At 39.2% G+C, this 25036-nt stretch overlaps 1 long non-coding RNA gene across 2 annotated transcripts in view; it reads left to right on the forward strand.

The window, feature by feature from the left end:
* Positions 1-23583, forward strand: part of LOC138848220 (uncharacterized) — a 99033-nt gene extending 75450 nt beyond the window's left edge. For both annotated transcript variants that reach the window (XR_011386039.1, XR_011386038.1), the window contains exon 3: positions 22456-23583. This is a non-coding gene — a long non-coding RNA (uncharacterized lncRNA). The remainder of the gene's footprint in view (positions 1-22455) is intronic.
* The last annotated feature ends 1453 nt before the right edge of the window (positions 23584-25036 follow it).

The raw sequence follows: 25036 nt of genomic DNA on the forward strand, positions 1-25036 counted from the left end.
AAAATGGCTTGATGAGGATCATGCAATTGTATAGCTAGGGAGTTATCTTGGTGATGCAAAAATTTGAGTCAACACTACATCTTTCATACATACAAATGCTGATGCCCACTTTATGACCATTAAGAATCAAAAGTTGGGGTCTGCACTGTAGTTTAGCAGGTTAAGCCATGACCTGCAGTGCTGGCATCATATATGGGCACCGGTTTGAGTTCTGGCTACTCTATTTCCAATTCAGCTCCCTGCTGGTACAACCTGGGGAAGCAGTAGAAGATGAAACAAGTCCTTTGTCTCCTGCAAACATTGGGAGATCCAGAGGAAGCTTCTGCCTCCTGACTTGGCCCTGGCACAGCCCCAGCCTTTGTGGCCATTTGGCGGAGTGAACCAGAGGATGGAAGTTCTCTCTCCCTCTCTCTCTCTCTCTCTCTCTCTGTGTGTGTGTGTCCTCTCTGTGTAAATCTACCTTTAAAATGATTCTTAAAAAATCATAAGGCATTAATGTGTTTTTATAGATGCATATAAAATAGACTCCAGGACACTCATACAATTTAATTGTATTCAGCAATGTAAAGGAAATGGCTATCATGTCACAGATACCCAGGTGGAATCCTTAAATGTGTGTTTCTATGTGAAAGGATAAAACCTTTGACATTTAAAGAATAATTAAGACATACTTGGTTTTGATGGGGTCGCGATTAAGAAATGATATATTGGTTTTATTTATAGAATTGTTTTATAGTGCATACAAATCAACAATCAGCAAGTATTTTTCTTCAGGCTTATCAAAGTTCAATATTCTTTTGCCTTCAATCTGTTGTCTTCAAAACAAAAACAAGAAAAGCTTTTTGCACTCCCTACCCTTTTTTTCTTATTTTCCTTTGCTTGTGTGCACGAGGTAGGAAGTACTTCACAGAAAACAAAATGCCAGTATTTTCTTAAGCCATGATGTGAAACCAGTAAGACCCTGTGGCTACATGACACAGAACACTAAATTTTGGTCCCATGGCTGAAACCTTTAGAGTGACTAAAAATAATGCCTGTGAAACATGTTAACTATCTTGGATGGCCATTTGATCTCTCAATAAAGAAGAATTTTGTACACTCCATGGAACTGCTCTCTATAGCAAATCGACTTTCAATTTTAAACATGTGGGCAAAAAGGCATTTTCTCCAAGATTTTTAGACTGATTTTTATTTTTAACTGGTTTACCAAAATTTGTCGGTGAATTTTACATACAGAAACATTTTAAAAATCATTTTCTAGCAAGCACTTGACATCTAGTCAGCTTTCCTTTTTATTTTCTTTTATTCTATCAAAAGATTAGGAACTCCTTTCTTTAAAGAAAATAATTCCCATAATTAGGAAGAACATCCATCCTTACAGAGTGTGAGGGCTGCCAGACGTTGGTAACTCGGTCTTCATCTGGACAGAGCAAAGCTGACGCGCATGCTTGGAGTCTTCCCTTGTGCTTCATTCCGTCACACGTGCATTCTCATGTTCAACTTCCCTGTCCTCAATTAATTTTCCAAAGTTGGAGTGTAGTCTCTCCCCTTAGGCTATGCATTAATTGAAGCTTTCTCTTCCACATGATTTATAATGTCTAGTATACAGTATTCTGCTTCCCACATCTTTGCTCTGCACAGTCACCTTGCCCTTCCTTCCACCACCTACAGAAAACAAGATGGTCATCCTAACAGGTGAAGTGTACAAGGTGTCTGTGTGTTTGTGTAGCTTCAGAGTTAGATTGAAATTGCTAGGCACAGATTTAGTCTTGTCATTTTGTTTACACATTGGGGAAAAAATTCAGTTTATTAAACGTTTCATGTAACTGCACCCAAGTTTTGCCAAGCTGGAAACTTGGACATTTTCTGTGTAGTGACTTTTTAATTCTAGTTTTCATAACCTGGAGATCAGACTGTTGCTTTCGCATGATGTATGTAGTGTCTCATGACTGGAGTTTGCTTTGTTTTATAGTATCTGTACTCCTTGTATTTTTCAAGAGCTATTTTGTAAACAGATGATGTATTTCTCCATCGAAAACACAATAAAAAAAAAAAACAGCACAATCCCCCCCCCAAAAAAACACCAAATTATGGGAAACAAATTAGTGTTTGTGACATATGGAGGAAAAATGATGTGTATGTGAAGCACAGGGAAGTGTTAGAGTGTTGAAACTATTCTGGAGGATGATATTACACTATGAGTCTGTCAAAATCTATAGATCTTTAAAGTCTATAGATTAAAAATATATAATGTCAGGGAGTTCAGGAACTGAACACAGAATGTAAAGAAATAAGCAATAATGTGTTCTAAATGTATGAAACAACCTCATTGAAGGAGATGGGGATAGTGCTAACTTAGGAAATTGTAAAAGTGAGCGGAGGGGTCTGCATTGTGGCAAAGCAGGTAAAGCTGATGCCTGTGATACTGGCATCTGAACTGGGTGGCGACTCTTGTCTTGGCTGCCTCAATTACAATACAGCTCCCTGATAATGATCTGGGGGAAAAAAACAGTGGAAGTTGGCCCAAGTGTTTGGGCCCCTATCCTCTATGTGGAAACCCTAATGAAGATCCTGGCTCCTGGTTTTGGCCTGGACAGCCCTGGACATTGAAATCATGTGGGTGGGTGAATCAACATATGGAAGATTCTCTCTCTTCTCTCTCTCTCTCTCTCTCTCTCTCTCTCTCTCTGTATGTCTTTCTGTCTTTTCCTCTCTCTGTAATTCTGACTTTCAATAAATCTGAAAAAAAGAAAGTAATTGGATGTTGCTGTGGATTCATTCCAAGAGGAGGAGTGTGGGGGTGGGCAAGAGGTGCAGAGTCACCACACAGACCCTGGGATTCAGGTGAAAGTAGGCCAGAGGTGAGCAGCCCACAGATTCATTTATTTCAGTTGATACAGCAGCTTAAATAGCCAAGACAGTCAATCTGGCCAAGGGGCGGTCTATGCCCTATCCAATCACAGCCTGTTGTCAGGCAGTATCTGAAGCCATCCAATGACAGCCTGTTGCCAGGCAGGCTCCATTGTCATTTGGTTTCTGAAGCCATCCACTCACAGCCTGTTGCCAGGCAGTTTCTGTTGCAAGTGGCCGTCTTGGCATGGCCTTCTCATTCCACCACAATTGGAGTCTGGCAAACTAAGGTTAAAGTACTGTTCTCTGGCTCAGCAAGTAAATAACCACCAGAGTGTGGCTTCACAATTTTGAGATGGTTAAGTAGCATGTTCTAAGGTGGAACAAGTAAGTGGAAGAAGATAGACTTGGGGCCGGTGCCATGGCTCACTTGGTTAATCCTCCACCTACAGTGCCAGCATCCCATATGGGTGCCGGGTTCTAGTCCCCGTTGCTCCTCTCAGTCCAGCTCTATGCTGTGGCCTGAGAGGGCAGTGGAGGATGGCCCAAGTGCTTGGGCTCCTGCACCCACATGGGAGGCCAGGAGGAAGCACCTGGATCCTGGTTTTGGATCGGCACAGCGCCGTCTGTGGCAGCCATTTGGGGAGTAAACCAATGGAAGGAAGACTTCTCTCTGTCTCTCTCTCTCTCTCTCTCACTGTCTATAACTGTCAAATAAATTTTAAAAAATTTTTTTAAAAAGAAAAAAAAAAGCGCTGGCACCATGGCTCACTAGGCTAATCCTCCCACTGTGGCACCGGCACTCTGGGTTCTAGTCCCGGTTGGGGCATTGGATTCTGTCCCCGTTGCTTCTCTTACAGTCCAGCTCTCTGCTGTGGCCCAGGAGTGCAGTGGAAGATGGCCCAAGTGCTTGGGAGACCAGGAAGAAGTACCTGGCTCCTGGCTTCGGATCAGCATGGTGCACCAGCCACAGCGGCCATTGGGGGGTGAACCAATGGAAAAGGAAGACCTTTCTCTCTGTCTCTCTCCCTCTCTCTCTCCCTGTATTGGAGTGAGACTTCATAAGACAGTAACAGATGCATCCAGAAAGATATATGTGTTGAATCAGAGTCCTAGACATAAATATTAACCCTTGATCAGTTGAATATAGATGCAGAATGTCACAGAGACACATTTGTAGATCCATGATATTCTTGGGTTACTAACTACATATTTAGTTCCTTGTTGCCAAAGAGCCTACACATGGACCAGAAATCCCCATATGAATAAGAATGCCCATCTTGAATGGTCTTTTGTTGAGTAAGACACAATGTGCTGGCTATGGCGGAGCCAAGATGGTGGAATAGTGAGGGCGCGCACTGACAGTCCAGGAAAAGATAGCTAATAAAAGTGGAGTTACGGTAGCCTCAGGAAAAGGATCAGGGAAAAACTGCAGAGGAAACTCTTCCGGATTTAGTGGCTGTGACTCAGAGGACCTAAGGGGAGAGCAAGGTCACCCACCACGTGGAAGCTGAACTGCAGGAGCTGCCAGGGCCACCAGACCCGCCAGACCTGCTGGACCCGCCGGACCCGCCAGAGCCGCAGAGTCTGCGCGCCAGCGCTGGAAGGGGAAGTGAGCTAAAAACCTCTCGGTAACCCAAGACATTGGTGGGGAAAGGCAGAAAAAGCCTGCAGAGGAGGCCTGAAACCCCATTGGGGAAAGTTCACCAGGCTGGCTGGAGGAGAGAAAAAATCAAATAAATAAGGGGAATCTGCACGGACTGTTAGCCTCTCTCTCCACTCACCTTACAAAGCCAAGCAAGACAAAGGGCAGGCACCATTTTACATAAGTAAAGCGGTGCGTGCAATTTTGCATATGTAAAGCATGTGTCTCTCATTAGCCAAGCAGAAAAACCTGACTCTGGTAAGCAAATGAATACCTACAGGGGCCAGATTTCATACAACTACTCTCAATTCCACTCAGCTGTGTGGAATTACTTCCTAACTGAGTCAAAAAGAGAGAGAGAGAGAGAGAGAGAAAGAGCGAGAGCAAGCAAGAGAACAATCAGGGTGAATCACTTTTGCCACACCCTTAACCCTGCAGAACCAGAGCTCTCTGGCCACACCCATCACAGCCTCAAAGGATCCATCAAAAGCAGACAGTCCTCTTAATCTAGAGTCACAGTATAATGAGAAAAACCAAAGAATATCTCCAATATGACAAACAAACGCAAAAGCCGAGGTAACAAGAACAAGGAAGACACTATGACGCCCCCAAATGAAATAGACACCCCAATTCAAGATTATGAAGATGATGAGATAGAAGACATGCAAGAAGCAGATCTCAAAAAAAATTGATAAGAACATTAAGAAGTTCTCAAAAACAAATTCTTGAACTACAGAAATCCTTAATGGACAAGATAGAAAATCTTTTTCACGAAAATGAAATGTTAAGGAGGAATCAAAATGAAATGAAGCAACTAGTAGAAAATGAAACTGTGATAGTGATGAGAAATCATAATGAAGTGAAGAATTCAATAGATCAAATGACAAACACATTAGAGAGCCTTACAAACAGAATGGGTGAAGCAGAAGAGAGAATATCAGACTTAGGAGACAGAGAACAGGAAAGGATACAGTCAGACCAAAGAAAAGAAGAGGAAATTAGAAATCTAAAACATATTGTTGGGAACCTTAGGATACTATTAAAAAACCCAACATCCGGGTTCTAGGAGTTCCTGAAGGCATGGAGAGGGAGAAAGGATTAGAAGGCCTTTTTAGTGAGACATTAGCAGAAAATTTCCCAGGTTTGGAGAAGGACATAGACATGCTAGTACAGGAAGCTCATAGAACCCCTAATAAACACGACCAAAAGAGATCCTCTCCACGACACGTTGTAATTAAACTCTCCACAGTGAAACATAAAGAAAAAATCCTAGAATGTGCAAGAGAGAAACACAGATTACTCTCAGAGGATCTCCAATCAGACTCACAGCTGACTTCTCATCAGAAACTCTACAAGCTAGGAGGGAATGGTGAGATATAGCCCAGGTACTAAGAGAGAAAAACTGCCAGCCCAGAATATTATATCCTGCAAAGCTATCATTTGTGAATGAAGGTGAAATAAAGACTTTTCACAACAAACAGAAATTGAAAGACTTTGTGGCCACTTGTCCAGCAATGCAAAAGATGCTTAAAGATGTGTAACACAGAGAAACACAGAAACATGGTCATCAACATGAAAGAAGGTAAATGAAGGAAACGTCACAGCAAAAGATCACAGGAAGTTCAAAACATATATCAGAAAATATCTTTGGCAACTGGCAGGGCAAAGCTACTACTTATCAATAGTCACATTGAACGTTAATGGCCTGAACTGTCCAGTTAAAAGATACCGATTGGCTGATTGGCTTAAGGAACAAAATCCATCTATTTGTTGCTTACAAGAAACACATCTTTCCAATAAAGATGCATACAGACTGAAAGTGAAAGGCTGCAAAAAGATATACCATGCAAACAGAAATGAAAAAAGAGCAGGCGTAGCCATCTTAATATCGGACAACATAAACTTTACCACAAAAACTGTTAAGAGAGACAAAGAGGGACACTATATAATGATTAAGGGATTCATTCAACAAGAAGATATAACGATTATCAATGTATATGCACCTAATTACAGGGCACCGGTTTATTTAAAAGATTTGTCAAGGGACTTAAAGGGAGACTTAGATTCCAATACAATAGTACTGGGGGACTTCAATACCCCTCTCTCAGAAATAGACAGATCAACAGGACAGAAGATCAACAAGGAGAGAGTAGATTTAATCGACATGATAGCCCAAATGGATCTAACAGATATCTACAGAACTTTTCTTCCTACACAGAAGCATTTACGTTCTTCTCAGCAGTGCATGGAACCTTCTCTAGGATTGATCACATACTAGGCCATAAAGCAAGTCTCAGCAAATTCAAAAGAATTAGAATCATACCATGCAGCTTCTCAGACCATAAAGGAATGAAGTTGGGAATTAGCAACTCAGGAATCCCTAGAGCATATGCAAACACATGGAGATTGAGCAACATGCTCCTGAATGAACACTGGGTCATGGAAGAAATTAAAGAGAAATCAAAAATTTTCTGGAAGTAAATGAGGATAACAGCACAACATACCAAAACTTACGGGACGCAGCAAAAGCAGTGTTAAGAGGAAAGTTTATATCAATAGGTGCCTACATCAAGAAATTGGAAAGGCACCAAATAGATGAGCTTTCAATTCACCTCAAGGATCTAGAAAACCTACAGCAAACCAGACCCAAATCTAGTAGGAGAAGAGAAATAATTAAAATCAGAGAAGAAATCAACAGGATTGAATCCAAAAAAAAACACTACAAAAAATCAGCCAAATGAGGAGCTGGTTTTTTGAAAAAATAAACAAAATTGACACCCCATTGGCCCAACTAACTAAAAAAGAAAAGACCCAAATCAATAAAATCAGAGATGAAAAAGGAAACGTAACAACAGACACCACAGAAATAAAAAGAATCATCAGAAATTACTACAAGGACTTGTATGCCAGCAAACAGGGATATCTATCAGAAATGGATAGATTCCTGGACACATACAACCTACCTAAATTGAACCAGGAAGACATCAAAAACCTAAACAGACCCATAACTGAGACAGAAATTGAAACAGTAATAAAGGCCCTCCCAACAAAGAAAAGCCCAGGACCAGATGGATTCACTGCTGAATTCTACCAGACATTTAAAGAAGAACTGACTCCAATTCTTCTCAAACTATTCAGAACAATCGAAAAAGAGGGAATCCTCCCAAATTCTTTCTATGAAGCCAGCATCAGCTTAATCCCTAAGCCAGAGAAAGATGCAACATTGAAATAGAATTACAGACCAATATCCCTGATGAACATAGATGCAAAAATCCTCAATAAAATTCTGACAATAGAATGCAACAACACATCAGAAAGATCATCCACCCAGACCAAGTGGGATTTATCCCTGGTATGCAGGGATGCTTCAACATTCTCAAATCAATCAATGTGATACACCACATTAACAGACTGCAGAAGAAAAACCATATGATTATCTCAATAGATACAGAGAAAGCATTTGATAAAATACAACACCCGTTCATGATGAAAACTCTAAGCAAACTGGGTTTGGAAGGAACGTTACTCAATACAATCAAAGCATTTTATGAAAAACCCATGGCCAACATCCTATTGAATGGGGAAAATTTGGAAGCTTTTCACTGAGATCTGGTACCAGGCAGGGATGTCCACTCTCACCACTGCTATTCAATATAGTTCTGGAGGTTCTAGCCAGAGCTATTAGGCAAGAAAAAGAAATTAAAGGGATACAAATTGGGAAGGAAGAACTCAAACTATCCCTCTTTGCAGATGATATGATTCTTTACCTAGGGGACCCAAAGAACTCTACTAAGAGACTATTGGAACTCATAGAAGAGTTTGGCAAAGTAGCAGGATATAAAATCAATGCACAAAAATCAACAGCCTTTGTATACACAGGCAATGCCATAGGTGAGGTAGAACTTCTAATATCAATCTCATTCACAATAGCTACAAAAACAATCAAATACCTTGGAATAAACTTAACCAAGGATGTTAAAGATCTCTACGATGAAAATTACAAAACCTTAAAGAAAGAAATAGAAGAGGATACCAAGAAATGGAAAAATCTTCCATGCTCATGGATTGGAAGAATCAATATCATCAAAATGTCCATTCTCCCAAAAGCAATTTATAGATTCAATGCAATACCAATCAAGATACCGAAGACCTTCTTCTCAGATCTGGAAAAAATGATGCTGAAATTCATATGGAGGCACAAGAGACCTCGAATAGCTAAAGCAATCTTGTACAACAAAAACAAAGCCGGAGGCACCACAATACATTTCAGAACATACTACAAGGCAGTTGTTATCAAAACAGCATGGTACTGGTACAGAAACAGATGGATAGACCAATGGAACAGAATTGAAACACCAGAAATCAACCCAAACATCTACAGCCAACTCATATTTGATCAAGGATACAAAACCAATCCCTGGAGTAATGACAGTCTATTCAATAAATGGTGTTGGGAGAACTGGATTTCCACGTGCAGAAGCATGAAGCAAGACTGGCAAAGACTTCTTGGAAAATACCCCAGAAGCACAGGCAGTCAAAACTAAAATTAACATTTGGGATTGCATCAAACTAAGAAGTTTCTGTATTGCAAAAGACAGTCAGGAAAGTGAAGAGACAACCGACAGAATGGGAAAATATATTTGCAAACTATGCAACAGATAAAGGGTTGATCACCAGAATCTACAAAGAAATCAAGAAACTCCACAACATCAAAACCAACAACCCACTTAAGAGATGGGCCAAGGACCTCAATAGACATTTTTCAAAAGAGGAAATCCAAAGGGCCAACAGACACATGAAAAATGTTCAAGATCACTAGCAATTAGGGAAATGCAAATCAAAACCACAATGAGGTTTCACCTCACCCCAGTTAGAATGGCTCACATGCAGAAATCTACCAACAATAGATGCTGGTGAGGATGTGGGGAAAAAGGGACACTAACCCACTGTTGGTGGGAATGCAAACTGGTTAAACCACTATGGAAGTCAGTCTGGAGATTCCTCAGAAACCTGAAGATAACCCTACCGTTCGACCCAGCCATCCCACTCCTTGGAATTTACCCAAATGAAATGGAATTGGCAAACAAACAAGCTGTCTGCACATTAATGTTTATTGCAGCTCAATTCACAACAGCTAAGACCTGGAACCAATCAAATGCCCTACAGTAGACTGGATAAAGAAATTATGGGACATGTACTCTATCGAATACTATACAGCAGTCAAAAACAACGAAACCCTGTCATTTGCAACAAAATGCAGGAATTTGGAAAACATCATGCTGAGTGAATTAAGCCAGTCCCAAAGGAACAAATATATGTTCTCCCTGATCTGAGACAACTAACTGAGCACCAAAAGGGAAACTTGTTGAAGTGAAATTAACAATATGAGAAACAGTGACCTGATCAGCTCTTGTCCTGACTGTTGATGTACAATGTAATACTTTATCCATTTTAGTATTTGTTTTGTTCTAATTCTATTGGTTGAACTCTGTAATTAACACATAATTATTCTTAGGTGTTTAAATTTTAACTGAAAAGGGATCCCTGTTAGGAATCTGGAAAGCATTATGCTGAGTGAAATAAGCCAGTCCCAAAGGGACAAATACCATATGTTCTCCCTGATTGGTGACAACTAACTGAGCACCAAAAAGGAGGACCTTTCTCTCTCTCTCTCTCTCTCACTGTCCACTCTGCCTGTCAAAAAATAAAAAAAAGAAGAAAAAAAAGTAAAAAAAAAGGAAACCTGTTAAAGTGAAATGAATACTAGGAGAAATGGTGACTTGATCAGCCCTTGCCCTGACTGTTGATGAACAACTTAATACATTATCCCTCTTAGTATTTTTTTGTTTATTTGTTCTACTTAACTGAAAAGTGATTGATGTTAAATATAAGAGTGCGAATAAGAGAGGGAAGAGATGTGCAATTTGGGACATGCTCAAGCTGACTTACCTCAAACGGTAGAGTTAGAAACATACCAGGGGATTCGAATTCAATCCCATCAAGGTGGCATGTACCAATGCCATCTCACTAGTCCCAGTGATCAATTTATGTTCACAATTGATCATAATGATAGGATTAAGAGCCAAAGGGAGCACATAAACAAGACTAGTGTCTTCATTTTCTAGCTGATAGAATAAAAAAGGGAGAGAACGATCCAACATGGGAAGCGAGATACACAGCAGACCCATAGAATGGCAGATGTCCTGAACAGCACTCTCGCCTCAGAATCAGCCCTTAAGTCACACGAATCTGGCTGAAAAGCCCATGAGAGTATTTCATGCATGGAAAGCCAAAACACTCTGGAAAAAAAAAAAAGAAAGAAAAAAAAAAAACCTACATCAAAGATCTCCGCAAGTGAGATCCCAGTGAAAAGAAGAGATCATCAAAGAAAGAGGTACCTTTCTCTGAAGGGAGGAGAGAACTTCCACTTTGACTACGACCTTGTCTACATATGATCACAGTTGGTGAACTCAAAAGGCTTCCATAGTCTTGGCGACTCATGACAAGAGGCTAGGGTGATTACTGAGGCCATAAACAAGAGTGTCAATTTGTTAAGTCAACAACAGGAGTCACTGTGCACTTACTCCTCATGTAGGTTCTCTGTCCTTAATGTGTTGTACATTGTGATTCAATGCTATAACTAGTACTCTAACAGTCTTTTTCACTTTGTGTTTCTATGGGGGTGCAAACTGTTGAAATCTTTACTTAATATGTGCTAAACTGATCTTTTGTATATAAAGAGAATTGAAAATGAATCTTGATGTGAATGGAAGGGGGGAGTGTCGCTCCTCCATTCGTGGAGGAATGACACAGGACCCTGCACTGTTTTTTTGTCTGCTTGGCGCTTCCCGTGTTTGCTGCTGGTCCTTCCTGGGTTGGCTGCCGATCCTTCCACCTCCGTGGAAGGGCGGCTCCCCCTGCCACTTTCCCCACTTCCACGGGGGAGTGGCACACTGCCGGCAGGCTCTCTCGGGGGCTGCTCAGATGTTATCCGGATGTTCCTGGTGCATGTTGTCTCTCTCCTCCTTTATAGTCCTCTTCCACCAATCCCAACTCTGCTACCCACACGCCGAGCATGCTGCTCTCCTCCAATCAGGAGCAGCTCCTGCAGTTTATTGGTCGAACTTGAGGCAGCTGCATAGAAGCTGTTTACTCCTCTCCCAGCACCATATTGTGGGCGAGCAGATGCATAGAATAAGTATTAATTCCAGTAACTTAGTCTAGTCTGAGTTGCTCCCCACAGGGAGGGAGAAGGAAAGGGGAGGGTTTCAGGTGGGAGGGAAGTTATGGGGGGGGAAGCCATTGTAATCCATAAGCTGTACTTTTGAAATTTATATTCATTAAATAAAAGTTAAAAAAAGACACAATGTGCTCATGACTGACAGACACTGATGTTTGTCAGAAAACTACAAGAGTAAAGAATCAAAAGAACAAGGGCAAAAGCAAAAGATAGAGATATCTTTTATATCCTGAAGATGCAGAGAACAGTACCAATGAAAACCTTGCAATAATTTTTAGACATGTATTCCAATTTTACATAGAAGTAAACACAGAGCAAATATGCAGAAAGACCCAAGATCAGCTTCAAGATATAAAAGCTAAAATATCTGAACAGAGTAATTTCTCGAATGTAAGTTGTGTAGATGAGACAAAAAAGAGTGAACATGAAAACAGAGCTATACAAAACATCAAAACAAAATGTGGGCAGAAGAAATGTTAAAAAGACTGAACAAATCATCATTCCAATTATATATTTAAATCAGGTCTCAAAAAAGTCAGGTGGATGTTTGGGAAAATTATGGCTAAATTTTTCAAACTTGAGAAATATATAAATCAATAGTGTTTATTGCACTGCAAACATGAAATGGAAAAAAATTACTGTGCCATATCAGATGATAATTACAGTGCATAAAACCCAAAATAAAATTAAAATCTGAAAAGCTCACATTCCAACATGTTTGGATAGGGAAAAGACATGCTGATTTTGACTACAAGAAAATACCAGAAAAAACAGGAGAGGATCTGTAAATGGAGTTTTAAATGAAAGGCCTATAAAAAGAAGAGAGCCTCTGGGAAGGAGCAATGATTGTACACACATGTAGCAGCTTGCAGGTCACCACAAGCAACTCTCATGGCCAGTGGCTGGAGTGGAGGCTCTCTTCCAAGAGCGAGGTGAGAGGACTCGGTGGAAGCTCTGTGCCACTGCTGATCTTGTCTGAGAAATTGATTCATGATCTCTAATGAGTCCAGGCAGATGAGTTGGCAGGAGAAAGAGTGCTCACTTAATTCTTTGAATGGGAGGCATATTTATTTCCTCTACCCCCTCAACTAAGTTGCATATCAGCTAGATGGAACAGCACCATCTTACCAGAATAAGGCTGTAGCAGCCCAAGTATATCTGGCAGACTTTGTCAGAGAGAGAAATTCATAATCTACACTGACTTTGAGTGTAAGAAGACTAGCTGGCAGAGCCCAATGTGCCCTCTTAACTCTGGGAACAGAGGTTATGTTGCTTCATTCCCCTACCCTCCTCAAACCTGGATTCGGGATGGGGTGGCTTTCTGGATAGGAAGGTTTGTAGGGCAGAATGGATTCCATGCAGCCTGTGACTATAGGAATACTGCACCCTGTGACTGTGGGAATCCACTGACTGCAATTGGTGGAGAAATCAGTAAGGTCAAAGGGTGTGGCTGGGTCTTGGGCAATTAGCAAGTCCAATTTTAGAAGTTCAGAATTCCTTGAGTGCTGGGAATGGACAATGCATGGGACAATGCTGGGAATGGACAGAATGCACAGATTATGTAGTTCATGTGCCTTTGTGGTGGGTGCAGGCTCAAAGGGGTTCACCTTGGCACAGAGAAGGGTGGAGGCAGTGATCACACATGCCAGGGTGATAATCTCCTTGACCCTACTGGCTACAGAGCACTATCATAAACAATTTGGAGGTTATCCTGAAATGTCGTCCCACCCACAAGTGTTGGCCAGAGCTCCTGCCCCACCATTACACACCTCTGGATACCCCCCAAAGTTGCTGGCATCCCACTATGCCTAGAGGCAAATTCCCAAGAAAAAAGACTTCAGAGGAAATATTAACAGTTTCTCCAGATGCATAAAAATTAGAACAGAAATACAAGAAACATGAATAAGTTACATAATATGATACCACAAGGAACACCATAAGTCTTCAATATTGGACTGTGAAGATGAGGAGACAGCTGAAATGCACAAAAAAGGAGTCAAAAGGTTGATTGTAAAGTAATTCAGAAACAGAAAAGAAATTACATGAGTTAAATCTGTGGATGACATAGATGAGGAATTCTGCTAAGAAATAATTTAAAAATCCAACTGAAATTTTAGAAATGAAGAATTCAATGTGTCAAAGAGAAAACACAGTGGAAAGACTAAACAACAGACTCAGTGGGGCTGAAGAACAGCTGAGCCGGAAGACAAAGTTTTTGAAATATCTCAGACTATAAAGCAGAAGAAAAACTTAGGAAGAAAACAAAACGGTGTTTGGGATTCATGGGGCACCATCAAGCAAAAAAGTAAATGTATCTTAGGAATTTGTGAAGGTATGGAAAAGCAGAATGACTCAAAAAACTCATTCAGTAAAATAATAGCAGAGGATTTCTCTAATTTGGACAATGACATGAACAGCTAAGTACAGGAAGCACACAGAATCCCATATAGCCATGATCAGAGAAGATCTTCAACATTAAACATTATATTCAAACTTTCAAAAGTAAAACACAAAGAAATTATCTGAAAATGTGCAAGAAAAAGCCAGAGTATCTTTAAAGGATTGACAATAGATTCCTTATCAAAAATTTTAAGTTGAGAAGAGAATGAAGAGATAGTTCAAGCCACCCCAAAAAGAAGAAACTGTCAACCCAAAATGCTGGACTCGTCAAAGCTTTCATTTATAAATGAAGGTGAAATAAAGACCTTCCAAAATAAACAAATTGAAATTGGCATGGTTCATCCAAACTTACAAATGATAGTTAAGTTTGTGTTGCCCACAAAAATAGAGGAATACAATTTCTTGGAAGATTTTGAATGTAGAAAATCTAATAATAGCATAAAGCAGATCCAAAGCAGGCAACAGGAATATGTACAGAAAGATGATAAGATCAAGTCATCATTTATCAACAATAACTGAATGTAAATGGACTGAACTTTCCAATTTAAATACAAAGACAAGGTGCTTGGATTAAAAAGCCAGATCTTGCTGCCTACAAGAAACACACCTTACCAACAAACACACAAAATGAAAGTGAAAGGATGGGAAATGATGTTCCAGGCAAATGGAAATCAAAAATGAGAAAGAGTAACTCTTTTAACATGAAACAAAATGAAATTCAAAACTATAACTGTTAAAATAAGGAAAGTCATTATGTAATGATAAAAAAGACCGACTCCAGGAAGATATGAGTATAGTAAATGAATATTCACTCAATGCTAGAGCACTCGGTTACTTAAAACAAATGTTAATGGATTTAAGGGAAATAGAGGCTCCTCGGTGTTAATAATGGAGGGAACTCCAATACTCCACTTTCATCATGAATAGATCAACTAGGTAAAAAATCAAAAACAAAAGAGATAATCTACACTACAGACAAAATTGATGTGATATCTAGAATATTTCATCCCACAGACACAAACTACAGTTTTCATCCATACAGGATCATTCTACAGTATAGAACCTATGCGAAGAAATAAAGCAAGTCTCACAAACCTGTAAAAATGAAGCCATATCATGTATCTTTTTTGATCACAATGGAATTAAGCTGGAAATTAATAAAATAAGAAACACTAGAAAGTATACAAACACATGAAGACTGAACAAAATGCTCCTGAATGAATACAGGATCATAGAAAAAAATCAAGAGGGAAATTTAAAAATTCCTTTCAACAAATGGCAATAAAATAACATATCAAAATTTTGTGATACAGCAAAAACAGTATTAAGGGGAAAGATTATAGCAATTATTATCTACATCAAGAAATTGGAAAGATATGAAGTATACGATCTAGGAATAAATCTCAAGGACTTGGAAAAACAAGCACAAATTAGACTCCCTATTAGTAGGAGAAAATAAATAATAAAAATTGAAGAAGAAATAAACAAAATTGAAATAAAAAATGAAGCAAAGATCAGTGAAATGAAGATTCTTTGTTTTCTGGGAAAAATAAATAAAATCAATAAAACACTGGCCCAACTAATGGAAAAGGGCAGAAGACTCAAGTTAATAACATTATAAATGAAAGAGTTCTTTCAATTGAAGGTACTGAAATGAAAATAATTAGAATTATTACAAACAGCTATATGGAAATAAATTGGAACATCTGGAAGAAATAGATTTCTGCATATATACAATCTATCATAATTGAGACAATGAGACACAGAAAACTTAAATAGACTAATAACCAAGATGGAGGGTTAATCTGTAATAAATATCCTCTGAACAGAGAAAAGTCCAGGACTGGATGGCTTCAGTGTTGAGTTCTATCAAACTTTTAAAGAATTAACCTAAATTCAACTTAAACTATTGAAACAGTTTAAAACTGAAGCAATACTGCCAAGCTTCTATCAGACCAGCATCATCATAATTCCAAAACTGGAAAAACATACAACAAAAAGGAACAATAAACTGATATGTGTGATGAACACTGGCACAAAGTTTCTCTACAAGATACTAGATAACCAAATCAAGCAACACATCAAAAAATATCATCCACCCAGAGCAAATGGGCTTTATGCTAGAGAAACAAGTATACAAGAATGGTTCAACACACAGAAATCAATAAGCACAATACATATCATTAACAAATTATGAAGAACTGCATAGTTATCTCAACAGACACAGAGAAAGTATTTGATAAAATACAAATTCCTTTCATTATAAAAAGTAAACTTAAGCAAAGTGAGTACAGAAGGAAGAAAATCAAGTCAATGTATGACAAACTCCCTTCCTGCATCACATTGAATGGGGAATAATTGTAAGCATTCCCACTAATATCCAGAACCAGAAAAGGATGACTACATCCACCATTGCTATCCAATATTGTTCTAGATTTGTCCACATTGGAAAAGAAAAACAAATAAAAGAATACAATGTGAAAAGGAGGTAGTCTAATTATTCCTGTTTTGTGGATGGCATGATATTATGTATTGGGGGAAAAAAAGCTTGCTAAGACAATATTGTAACTAATAAAAGTTTGACAAATTTTCAAGGTATAAAAACAACACTCAAAAATCAGTTATATCTATATAAACAAACAATGCCATTGCTGAGAAAGAACGTGTAAGATCGGCATAACTCACAATACATATAAAAATTTAAATAGCTTGATATAAATTTAACCAAGGATGTGAAAGATCACTACAATGAAAATTACAAAACATTAAGGAAAGAAATAGAAGAAACACGAAATGGAGAAAAAAATCTTCCATGTGGATTGTAAGAATCAATGTCAAAAAAATGTCCATACTATCCAAAGCAGTTTACAAATTTAATGTAATCCCAATCAACATACGAAGGGCATTCTTCATAGATCTAGAAAAAAATGATAAAACTGATATGGAAACACAAGAGATTCCAAATAACTAAAACAAAATTAAACCACTAAAACAAAGCCAGAGTCAAAATACCAGATTTCAAGACACACAGGATAGCTGTAATGAAAACAGCCAGAGAGAGAGGTAGAAAATATTTATTGGAATGGGAGAGGGAGTAGGCGATGGGATGAGAGTGGGAGGTGGTAGGGTGAGAATGAGGGGAAGAAACACTATATCCCTAAAAGCTATACATATGAAATTTGTATTCATTAAATAAAAACCTTAAAATCTAAAAAAATTATAATCCATACATATGGTGAAAAGTTAGTATTAGTGATAAATAATAAGGTCAGGAAACTCAACAACAAAACAAATAATACAGTTAAGAAATGGGCGAGGGAAATTAAAAGACATTTTTCAATTGATAAAATACAAATGGCCAACAGACTCATGAAATGCTCAGGATCACTATTATGCAAATAAAAAACACAATGATGTATCCCATCACCCCAGTTAGAAAGGCTGTCTTCCAAATAATCAAAAATGTTGGTGAGCATACGGGGATAAGTGGACTCTAATACCCTGTTGGTGGGAATGTAACCCATTATGTAAGACATTATGAAGATTCCTAATAAATCTATAGACCTACCATATAACACAGCCATCCCACTCCTGGGAATTTACCCAAATGAAATGACATTGGTATAAGAAAGAACTTTTTGTACCCAATTTTTATGATAGCTCAATTCTCAATATATAAGATATGGAATCAATCTCCATGTCCATTAACAGATGACTGGATGAAGGAAACATGAGGGTGATTCCAAGATGGTGGAATAGGGAATGGTGCACCATACTTGGCTAAGGATTAATAGTAAAGGCAGTAAGTTCAGAATTAGAAAACTGCAGGACTGGTGTTGGCATCTCCTATGTGCAACATTTCAAGTCTTGGGTGCTCCACTTCCAACCCAGCTCTCTGCTAGTGACCCTGGGAATGCAGATGATGTCCCAAGTCTTTGGTTCCATACAGCAATATGGCAGACCAGGAAGAAGCCCTGGCTCCTCCCTTTGAAGAAGCTCAGTTCTGGCTGTTTCAGCCATTTGTGGAGTGAACCAGTAGATAAAAGACCCCTCTCTCTGTATGTCTCTACCCATCTCCTGTAATTCTTCAATATAAATAAAATAAATAAATATAAAGAAAAGCCACAGTGGAACTTCTATGGAAGGAAAGGGAATTCCAGGGACCTGTGTGGAATGTGTGGATGTGTAGCATGAACATGGACACAGCATATGACTCCAGCAGTGGAGATCCAGAAAGGTTACTAGCTTGAAGATGGATTTTAGGCCAGATTGCAGCAACCTTTGGTGATTTAGCCAGTGTGAATTTATCCAGGAGCCCCAAAAATTAGAAGGTAACCTTGGTCCCAGTGGAAATGGAAGGGGCATGTTTGACTCATCCCATCCCCCCCCACCATGGTACCTACTGCAATTAGGGGAGGAGGGTGCCATTTTAGTCTAAAGTAGCCTTTATGCACATACTCAGCAACTGGATGAGACAGGATGGCATCTTCTAAGCAATACTGTTGGCAATGGTGGGGATACAGCAACATTCAGTCAGTGGTTCTTGTGTACACATATATTCCAGAGATTCTAAATAGAGGGAAAAATCCATGGTCATCACTGACTCTGAGCCTGACTGGGGAAGACTGATAGTGGGCTGGACACCCAAAAAGATTGAATGAGGACCCCATGCTCCTAATATACCACAAGCTATGGGGCTCAAGCCACCTAAGAGGAGCACCCACAGACAGCTGGCTCAAGGAAAATCTGCCACTCTGGGTCAGAACATCTGGTGAGGTAGACTGGACCCTCTGCACCCAATGGCTGTGGGAGCTTGTGTGTTAAGACTGTGGGAACTCTGGTGGTAGGGGAGGGCACATGTTGTAGCTGGGCCTCTGGGAAATCACTGTGTGAGACTCCACATGCTCAGAGCTCCCTGGTTACCTGAGACCCAGTCACTGTAATGGGATACAAACTTGGAATGAAGACTGTGTAGATCATTTTGGCAGTGCACATGAATGTTACACCCACTTGGGGTTAAGACCCAGGCATTGATCACCTTAGAGGAGAGGAGGTAAAGATGTGATCACACTATCAGAGGTGATCATTCCCTATCCTTCTGTTATCAATAAGAGATTTACCCTTGATATTTGTCCCACCATGAAGCACTGACTGGAACTCCCTTTCTTCTGCCTCAGCAATTCTGTTTTTAATGCTTTCTACCATATTTTTAATTTGATCTATTGAATTCTATATTTTTAAAGATTTATTTTATTTATTCGAAAAATAGAGTTACAGGAAGTATAAATATTTAATTAATTTAATAATAAACTCCTTCTTAAGAGTAGGCTTTCTAATTATACCTATAAGCTTTCAGTTTTTTTTCAGATTTATTTATTTACATGAAAGTTGAGTTACACAGAGAGAGGAAAGAGAGAGAGAGAGAGGTCTTCCATCTGCTAGTTCACTCCCCAATTGACTGCAACTGCCAGAGCCATTCCCATCCAAAGCCAGGAGCCAGGAGCTTCTTCCAGGTTTTTAAAATCAGGTGCAGGAGAGCAAAGGACTTGGGCCATCTTCTACTGCTTTCCCAGGCCATAGCAGAGAGCTGGATCAGAAGTGGAGCAGCTGGGTCTCAAACCAGTGCCTATATGGGATGCTGACACTTCAGGCCAGGGCATTAACCTGCTGTGCCATAGCACCAGTCCCCGCCCCCATAAGCTTTCTAATTATACTTACATTCTGTTTCTCAGAACACAAGTATATATGCATATTAGAAATTTAATTTTATATTTTCTTGTCTGTATTTGCTTACTGTACCAGTCTGGGTTCTTAGTAGATGAATTTGCATACACACACACACACACACACACACATATATATATATATAATCTCCTTTATTTAGGTGATGGTAGATGTTAATCACATCTACAATTTGTCTACACAGCAACATCAATAACAGTGTTTGGCCAAACTCAGCACAACAGCCCAACTAAGTTTACTGAGTTGAGTTAATATTTACAATAGGATCTTTATCAATTCTGAATCCAAAACATCTCCTTAAAACAAATGTAATCCCCAAAGAAATAACAGTTCTACTTCCATGTCAAATAATACAAAAATACTTAGAACCAAAAATGCACAACTCCCTAAAAGAGCATGCACATTCCTTGCATAAACAGTCACCCTTCTTGATATCTTGTAGCTAAAATTTTTAGGATTTAAAGTTAAAAATACTTAAAGACTCTGAGGCAAACTGTTATATGATAACATGATAAAAGGGATCAGTATTTAAAGCACAGAAATATTTACATAAACACATTCATAACAAAATAATGAAGTAATATTCAAAGACCACCACCCTAGGCTCTAGCCCCCACTGACATGGCTGGAAGCCAGGTGACCCCATGGGCCAATAACCAGTGTCAACTCCACCCCCCATCTTAATGGGATTTGCTGCTCATGCTTTCTTGCCCACCCCCAAGTAAGGTTTTAAGTGGACCTGTTTCTGAGTACATGTCTCTTTCTCTCCATCTCCTAATCTCTCTCTCTCACTCTATCTCTTGATATCTCTCTTACACTCTCCTTCTCCCTCTTTTCCTTCTTTGCCCCTTCCATCAGGTCTGTTGGGATTCCCCTCAATAAACCCTTTCCCTTAAAAATAAAAAGAAATCATCATAAAAATCTCAGTTGTGATAGAATTTGTAACTATTGTGTACCACTGCCCATCCCATAATCCTTTTGTCTTACCAGAACCTCAGCTTGTCATTCTCCTTTAGCTCATGAGAAAACATTTGTTTTCAGTTATTGTATGAAACATAGCATTACACTCAATTGCTGCCACCATGTGAGTTAAACCAGTTGAGCAAATCTAAATAATACAATACCTTATTAAAACTTATCTAAGAATATGAGAGGTAAACTGTACCAAGATTCAAGACTTTCATATAAGTAATTATGTTGGGATCCAGTGATCTGAGGTATACTGGGACCCATTCTTATAAAAAAAGTCTCCTTTTTGGGATGGACTTCAGTTCCTACCAGGAAAGAAGGCTGACAGTTAGTAGGCTTTCAAGAGGCAGCACAATTTGCACTCCTCAAACTATTTTATTTGGTAAAAAGATCTTCCAGCTATACCATGAACTCAAACAGGGAAAGAATTTTGTAGTAGTTCTGGGATTTGGGTTATAAAACCACAACTTTATTATAAAACCAGAAAGATACTCTGGTAGCAGAGGTATTTCTGGTGAGAAGATACACTCTTTGGATTTCATGGCTAGCCTTGATAGGATCACAACCCATAAACCATAGATGTTCTCAAGAAAGAACATATCATCTATATTAACTAAATATGTACCACTTGAAAACTAGCTCTTGGTGTGCTATTGGGTTGTAGTGAGGGCTGGGTATTTGACTATGCTGTATCAAGTGACTAGGAGACCAAATATGTAAGCTGTCAGACCTACTAAGTTCTAAAGAAAGGTAAATGTATCAGCAATAATAAATGAAAAGATGAGTCAAATCTCAGGCAATAGCAGACCTAGAAGACATAAGTAAACTGACAAACAGTGGGTCTCACTTCCCTCTGAGCAATAGTGGTTGCACACATTCTACGGTATGACTATCAGAGAAAAAAAAACAATTGAGTCTTGTTCATGGGTGGTTGGCTTAGCTTAGTACATTAATGTCAGTTGAAAGTAGATGAATAACAGTAGTACCCTGCTAAGGGACCTATAAAGTAGTGTTATAAGCAAAGCTCTGAGTATTATACCTGCTTTATTTTGTGGGGGAAAATGGCCAAGAATGTTGATAATTATAGTTTCACTGACAGGACATGATATTTTACCTGGTTTGTCAGAAGACTGAAAATGAAAGATCTGTAACATGGAGTTTTGAGTAGGAGGCATGAAGTGTGCCTATTAGAGTGCCTATAGTGTGTGAATGTTATACTGCTAACTAATAATGAATAGACAGCAACTATCAAGCAGAGCCAGTAAGCATCCACATAGACAGAATGATGTGGGCCATTGATTTCAACAGGTCTCTGACACTGCAATTTATTGCATTCATTACACAGTGGATACACAAATACAGTGACCATGGTGGCCAAAACAGAAAGTGATTGTAGACTTGTTGAGCATAAACCTGTTAGCCTAGGCTACCAATCAATAATGCTGATCCAGGTGTTGCCACTGGTGTTTGGGTAATCTAAAGGGATTAACAATGACTCTCTGATTTCCTATTCATGAGGTGAGCATGTAGTTAGTTGATTGATAATTGATTAAACTGATTGAAATCTATGTATATATCTTAAATCCAAGTTTGTCTTTTTTCCCTGCAGGTCTTCAGTCATCACTTCTATTTGAAGAATTAGTGAGTCTGGATCACCACACATGAGATTATTTACACAATGAGATTATATATCCAATTCCCTAGGAATAAAAATCTCATTTTACTTCAAATATGCTAAGGCTAGGGACTAAATAATGACATGCACTGCTTCTGTCTTATATGCCACTACTCAGAATTTGTCATCTTGATAGAGCAAGAATATGAATTCAGATGACATGATGCTGTGAGACTGAAAGGTGGCATCATCATATGAATCACTCTATATCTTTGAAATTAATGGACTTACAAGTCACTGACAACTTATTAAGTAGAAGGCATGGGTACAAGAAATAATAATGTATGAAGGAATATCACAGCATAGCATCACTCTTCTGCGGCATTCTTGTTCTTATGGGTACCAGAGTTTTAGTTTCTGTGGCTTAGATGTTCTCATTCCAGTATGCTGCATGGCCTGTGGGGCTGGGACTCTATCCTTCTGGCTACCTGATAGTGGTAGGCTCTTTAGTACAAATTGCACTGTGCACAAGATGGTCTCTCTAAAGGTTCCAGCCTAGGATACCAAGAGGGAGTTTTTCAGTGAATCTGTTTGCTTGAAATTGAGTCTTTGTTGGGAGAAAAGGAAATGCAAATTCCCCAATGTATCTGAGAAGCTCCATAGGATGAAGGTTGTGGATTATTAGGTCATGTGAGGTCATTGGGGACTCTGGCCAGTGAAGTTTTATTGAGTGGTGGGAATGGCAGCTGAGATAGCACAGCAAAAGAAATTTAGAGTTAAGAATGTGAGGGACAAGTAAACTGAAAATTCTTTCAGAAAGATTAGCTGTGAAGGGAGCAGGAAATGGGGTTTGAGAGCTGGGAGCACAATGGGGTGATGGGAGGAATTTTGTTTTTAAGATAGCAGATGCTGGAAAAGATCTGGGAATGGGAGTGCTGGCACGGGAAGGCAAAGGTCAATCCAGGAACAAATTCTTGAGAAGCATGGAGGGATTGCTTTTTGGGTAACTATAAAAGAAAGCAATGGAAGCAAGTCAAGAGCAGGCGTACCAGGGCCAGCTCTGTGGCTCAGCAGGTTAATGCCCAGTCTGAAGTGCCAACATCCCATACAGGCACCAGTTCAAGATCCAGCTGCTTCACTTCCGATCCAGCTCTCTGCTGTGGCCTGGGATAACAGTAGAAGATGGCCCAAGTCCTTGGGCCCCTGCACCCACATGGGAGACCAGGAGAAGGCTCCTGGCTCCTGGCTTTGGATTGGCACAGCTCCAGCCGCTGAGGCCAGTTGGGGAGTGAACCATCAGATGGAAGATTCTCTCTCTCTCTCTCTCTCTCTTTCTCTCTCTCTCTCTCTCTGCCTCTCCTCTCTCTGTGTAACTCTGACTTTCAAATAAATAAATAAATAAATATTTTTTAAAAAGAGCAGGAACATTGTTGAGGGGGTATTAGTTCATTGTCCATTGATATAATGTTAAGACTTAATGATTTATAAAGAAAAAGGTTTATTTGGCTGACAGTTTGACAGGATTAATGTTCAAGTTCAGACAGCCCCATAAGTTTGCTTCTGGTGAGGGCCTCATGGCTATAGCATCACAATGGAAGGGATATATACAGAAGAGATCACAGGGTGACACAGGAAGCCACAGGGATGTAAGAGTCAGACATGTTCTCTTTGTAACATACTCTGCAAGGAAATAAATTGATCCCATGAGAAACACATTAACAACTTTTGAGGGTGATTACCCCAATGATCTATTCATCTTCCATTAGGCCCCATATCTTAAAGCTTGTACCACCTGAACAACGACACACTGAACTCTATACTTCTAGCACATGAATCTCTGGAGGGCAAACTGCAAACTATAGCATGGGGACATCTATTTGACTTTTCAGGACACAGATTCAACATATGAATTTTTGGAGGGCACAAACATTCAGTCCACACATGCAGCATCTCAATTTTCATTTAACAATTAGATTTTATTTCTCTTTGAGGAATTCAGAAGGTGTGAAATTTAAAATCTAAAGAATATTAAAGTGCACACAGAGACAACTAACCCCCAACCTGGATATCATCCAGTTTCTGTGAATTTTTCAACAGTTAAAAAAGATAAAATCACAGATTTAAAATATTAAAATTGTATCAAAATAAAATTGCCAAAATGCATGTTTTCTTACATGATACATCAGGTTATATTCACAATGGTTCAAAAATCTTTATGTAGAAATCAAATAATTTTGCATTCAGTGCTTAGTTTGAATCTCCTGGCATAACAACAGTAAGACAGCAAGGAATACTGAAAGGAAAGGCCACCACAAAACACACCAAATGCTTGGAGTAAGAGAAAAGGTTTATTGTTGGGCAGGGGAAACCCGACAGGCTGCCGTCCCATGCACAGAGAGAACAACAGCTTGTAATGGGAGAACAGGTCTTATATAGCTTTTCAGAGTTAAGGAAGTAGAAGCAGAAAATCCCATCAGGGTGGGGGTGGAGCTGATGCTTGTGATTGGGTTTTTTGGTCACTTGACATCTAGTAAACCAGGCTGGGTTTAGGAAGATGGCATCATTTTACTAACAA

This window comes from Oryctolagus cuniculus, unplaced genomic scaffold, assembly GCF_964237555.1.
Source record: "Oryctolagus cuniculus unplaced genomic scaffold, mOryCun1.1 SCAFFOLD_54, whole genome shotgun sequence".
NCBI lineage: Eukaryota > Metazoa > Chordata > Mammalia > Lagomorpha > Leporidae > Oryctolagus > Oryctolagus cuniculus.